This window comes from Varroa destructor, unplaced genomic scaffold (assembly GCF_002443255.2).
Source record: "Varroa destructor unplaced genomic scaffold, Vdes_3.0 BEIS01000003.1, whole genome shotgun sequence".
In the NCBI taxonomy this organism is placed as follows: Eukaryota; Metazoa; Arthropoda; class Arachnida; order Mesostigmata; family Varroidae; genus Varroa; species Varroa destructor.
In genome coordinates, this window is record NW_019211456.1 from 3897460 (window position 1) to 3903418 (window position 5959).

The window sequence follows — 5959 nt, forward strand, 5'->3', positions numbered from 1 at the left end:
TTGTTGTTAACGTTGTCGCTATTATGTTAATTTTATTGCTATCACTGTCAACGAGGCAACTGTCGTCGGGCGGCAGCGAAGGGAGGCTGATGGGGAGCTAAAGCGATAGGACTCACGGCGAACGGGGGCTGTCAGCCCCTCGTGCTGGTTCCTGTTACTATATCTTCGCGGTGTAGTCATTCATTATGTGCCCAATCCTTCCGGAAGCAAGCGACGCGACAGTTCGAGGAAGGGGGATAAGACATTCACACGTAACAACTTCTCAGTCACTACCGCTTCTACAACTACTGCTATTGCCCAAGCGATGACACCAATGAAAGGGGCGTCAATGAAGTTGTATTCACGCTGCCTAACCGTTTTATAAATACCAAGCACATACACATGCTTCATATTCGCCTATGGCTGCTAGCCAACTATGCATAAGGCCTGTCAAAATAATGTTCTCCAAATATAACAGACAATAATGATACGAAATTATCGGGAAGTAAATACATGGTTGGATTACATGCTACTTCATAAATGTATATAATATCGTTCGTTATTAATAGCACTGGTAGTTGAACTTCACGAGACGAAACGCGGTATGCCTAACAATGCAGTTTTATCCTCAGAAAAAAGCAATGTTCCCGTTAAACGCGGTAATGGGGTCAATACCTGAAGTAAAATATCTGTAGACAGCAGGAGAACAGTGGAATCTGTAGGCGACAAATTCTACAAGAATCGCAAAGAAATAGGACGTTATATGCACAACAGGATAGTATCGAGTACAGAAGAGTTTAATTTGTTGGGAATCAACCAAGTGGCAAACGTTCTACTGCCCCATAAGTTAAAGTAGATTTCTTAGCGTACATATAGGTTTAGCCTATGAATGAGGCCTATTTATCAAGTTGGACATGAACAGTCGGTTATATATTCTTTAAGGAAGGACAAAATCGTATCCATCTTGTTTATCAGTACGAAAAAAAGGGAAATTCGAGAAAATACCCTGCCAAAAAAACGAAATCAACTTTTCTAGCCATGGGCACTTTTTTTTTTTATCGAGGTCAACGTAGTCGCAAACGACTCTTTGAACATGACAAAGCTTTCACATTCACAAGACGGCTTTCGCACTAGGCCAATGTCTCACCCAGCAGTCTGTTTCTCAGTAGCGTTTAGAACTATCCAATAATCCTGGCGATTTTTTTCGCGTCATAACATAGACCTCCTCATACTGCTGACTAGACATAAATAAAAGGAATCGTAAGATAAGGCCGAAAGTAGAAAAAGACTCTCAAGCAATCGTTTCTAGCTTAGCTGTCAGACATGTAATGATAATTCTTCGAGCCGTCAACGTAATGTACGAAGCCCTAGTCCGAAAGCCTATTCATGAAGCGCGGTCCTATCGGGTGGCGTACTTTTGCAAAAATAGAGAAAAAGAAGTCCGTATTGTTTTATCCATACAAGTAACCCTGCAGTGAGCTTTCACGTACTCCCAGCTCATTCGTAGTCGTTCATCTCAATGCAATATAAACATTTCGTGTATTTACGGAACTACAGCTTTGAGAAGGCATAAGTTGGCACAATGGAACACAACGATAAAAGAAATTTCGCATTATCTGAAACGTACTACATGACAATGATATACAACGATAATATCAAGCGTCAATAAGTTATGCTCTCTCTCTGCGTTCGGATGAACTTTTAGCGGGCTGTGTGTTAATGTGGGCGTGATTTCTTTCGGAGGAAGGCCAGTTCTACCCAGAACAAGGTGACGGAGTACAATATGTCGTTTTGGCCAGTTTATTGAAGATCTGCTATTATCCGATAGCTCTATACTCGCCGAAGCCTTATGAAAATCATGAATTCAATTTTTGCTCAAAATTAACGATCTACATTAGTGTCAATTTTTTATGCAGTTTCCGAACAATCTAAGCAAGACCCAAATTAGAAGGTCCTTAATTCGGTTTAAAGGGCTGGAAATTTTATGAGAGTGGCCCTAAAAGCCACTTTTAACACGCCTAGATTTCTGATACAGATATGAACGGTCCTTTCGGAGAAAAGAATATCACTTGCCAATTGAATCATCGATATATGCTCCAACCGGTGATCATTTTAAAACCTTTTGCTTTTTGTGGCTCTCTAGCTATTTTGACATCTTTCGATTGTTGTCAGCCCATAATTTAGTTCCGTTCGCAATCGGTGCTTGTACCGTTCATCGGATCACGCTTTAACCTGCTCACGCCAGCCATTTTTCATTGACATACGTGCAGTTTTAGAAAATTATTTGTCAATAAGTGGCGGCCGTGTCGAGTAAATATGGCCGTCAATAATAACATTTCGTTGTTACATTTTTTCCTATTGTTTAGGTACAATCAAAGCTTCACTTTTAGAGTTTTCACTCTATATCTATCTATCGCACGACTTTTTCAAAAAGCGGGTAGTGAACAATTTTCAATAGTCTACAAGAATGCTCGCTACGTAGGTTTGTGAGATAGAAAAATATCTGTCATATAGGCAAATCGTCTAAAAAATTAGAAAAAACAAAAAATGAAATTAGATTGCTTGCGACAAACTCCTAATAACTCAACGAAAAACACTTAATACCTATTTTCAATATGCAGCCGGATGGGTTAGTTTCGTTTGTTAAATGCAGGCGAGCGCCAAGCTTCTATGTTCCATTGTAGCATAAGGGTGTACTGACTTTCTTCATACCCTCTGTTTGATGTAACAGCGCGAACTTGATTTCTTTTTTAATTCTGTGTTCGTAAAAACGACACAATTTTCTTGTGGCCCATTGCTTTTTTCGAAAATTAACCAATTAATTGACGAATTATTTATTTTACGTATATAGTAATTCATTTAGAGAAAATAGAAAATTTACCGAAAAAATCAAATAACCTTTTTTTACTGCTAAAAATCCGTGAAAATAAAGTCATCTCCTCAACACGGCAAACACACTCGTATTCGAGGATGAGTTCAAATCACTGCCGATCGTTTCTTGATACTGTGTCTATGTTTGAGGTATAAAACATGACAACACCGTTGTTACTCGAGCATTGAAGATCAGGCTCGTACTGCCTATGTAATTTTTAGCGTATAGGAGCTATACGTCTAGAATATTCAACAATTACTAACGCATTAAAATGATCTACTACCTATTTTTATATGTGAAATATTGGCTTAAAATAGATTCGGAAAAGCGTAACGGTCACGCAACAACGCGATGTGGCTGGGGCGATATTAAAACTATCAGCACTAAACGGCGCTTGACGACAAACAAGTCACTGAATGTCGGCGGGTAAGTAACAAACGTATAGAAACAAAACGATCTGCATGGTTCTGAAGGTCTGTTCCGGCCAAATCGGATGAGCATGGAAACACATTGTACGACGTTAGTCCTCCTACTGATTGTTATTGGCTAAAATATAGGAAAAGCAAAAGAAGGACTTTTACATGAGGTGCCGTGAATGGACTAATTTTTGAAAAAATATTCATGACAGACACCCATGCCATATGGCATAGCAACTAGGGATTACAGGCGGAGAGGTTAAGCACTCATCAAAGCTAAAAAATAAGTTTTTTTTTCCTTCTAGAAGGGATTGTGACGATGGCTAGAAGATCTTTGTAGTAATTTATTGCCAAGCTAAGCAAGCCAAGGAACACGATGCGCCCACCATAGAGCCGCGTAAAGTTTTGCTGTACAATACGAACACCTGCGTATCTACAAAATGCATTTCATTAGAGAGAACAGGAGAAACAGTAATAGTGAACGATGATAATGAGTTTTTTGGGCCAACTCTAGCTTGCTGATTCTTGTATCCATGTAATTATCCATGGTGAATTTTGGTCCTTAATGATAGCTATCAAGGATCTAGTACATATATCTATAATATTGTTCAGTCCAAGCGACGTACGATCCCTTGTTGACAACAACGTTCATAATGTACCACGAACACAGAAATGGCATTTTGATTTTTTTCATTCGAATTAGAACATATATACGCCTTCCTGCTTAGGTGAATGCTACCCTCGAGGCCGCCTGATTCTTTCAGTTTTTCTGTACAGTCGAAATGCCACGGCGTATGTAGCCCCATTTAAGCCATGTAGACCCTAGAACGCAATAACTTTAATAATGCAATAACTTTATCAAAACGCAACTTACTATTAGTCTATATTGGACCCGTTAAAACGTGTAGATACAACCATAGTACAAAAATAAGCTGGTTATTTTAAGTTTTTATCGATCTATAAATATTCGATAAAATGGTAAGATAAGATACCCAGCTGCTTATAATAGCCCTACTTTTTGAAGTGACTTGGAAAAAAATCCAGCAGTGCGAATTATACCAAATTTCTAACCTGGCGCAAACATTCTAAAGATTTGGTAGTAATATTTATTATAATCAACGTTCCCTTTGGTAAAAAGAAACAAAATGACGCATACACCTCTATTTTTCCTTACGTATTGCACACAAAATAAGTATAGCCATCTACTGTGTAAATATTAAGGACTTTCATAAAGGAAATAAAAACAGTAATGAGACTCGATATGGTTTATACAACTAGCTTCTTCTTAGTACATGATGGACTAGCATTGTATCAACAAGTCTAGGTTTGAGCCGGAAGTCACCCGTCAAGAGTCCTTAACGGTTAAGGTGCCGGACGCACAGCTTGAAACATTGAATACTATTAATATGCAGCTGATCGTATTAACCTGTCCTTCGCATGTACGCCAACTTCATGTGTTCAAGTTAATTTAATGGTGTATTTTAAAAACTGCGCGGTATGATTTATATAAGCCACAGTAAATACGAGGCTTGGCTAGTGACAAAGCCTAGCTATTGATAGCCTTTAGTGCTCAGAGCGTTCCTTGACGTCTGTAAACAATCTGTAGGCAAGCCTCCATATACATTACTTAGAGCAACCCGCTTATGCTGATTCGTTCTAGTTATGTGCGTAACATGCGTTCCCTGTACTATTCTAAGAAACAAAACAGTGTAACTAAGAAGAGGTGCTATATTTAAGGGACATTGCTGCTGTATTTATGATTAGACATTTGAGAATGTTTAAATAAAAATTTGCTTAAAAAAAAAAACGATATTTTCTAACATTAGGAAATTCCTATAAGAGTTGTCAAATACTGTATCGCTGAGAACAGGCTGTTAACGTTGAATTTTACCTAAGAAGGTAACGCACGAACCAATCTCCAAAGTGCTTTCTCAGTAGCTTCCTCCACATACGACCAAAGCGAGCTCTTTGCTTTCGTTAGCTAGCTCATCGCTGTGGTTACAGATTGGCTGTAATAAACGTCGCTGCTCTTGTTCCAAGCATTGTAAACAATTTTGCTTGATCTGAGTTTAATACAAAGCCTGATAGATTTTGTTAGATGACTATTTTCAATCAATCCGTAAGTTTCAACTTTTCAGAAAGAACAAACGTTCTGAAAACTTATGAAATGTTTGACCGATTTCCTTTGGAGCTAGCAAGGCTCGACCAACGGTAAGAACAGGAGCAAACAGTCGTCTTCGGCTTCATCACAAAGCAATAGGGTTCTTCTGGATGACGCATGCCAGTGGCTATAGCCATAGTCACAGTCATACTGGCATGTAATTCACACTAGAATTATAATTTTTGGTACATGCCAACGTGCCACTGAGTCGTTTTAGAGTATCGCTCGCTTATCGAAATATATGCAGCAAATTGAAACAAATTCTCATACGGAACTTCCATGTGAACTTGCATCGTTTCATTAAAGACGTATCGGCCGATATTATTAAGCGTTTTATATAGAACTTTCACCTCATTTGGCTGTCATAGCATCTTATAGTAGCAGCGTCCCAACTGAGAATTACTTCATTAGAGGTGTTGCACTGTGCTTTGAGTAGTCCAGTATCTACTGCTCGCGTTAGGAACATATGTAGGCCAGTGTACATGGCGAGTTAGCGATTCTTTGTTCCTTGAGTACTCTGAGCATGTATTT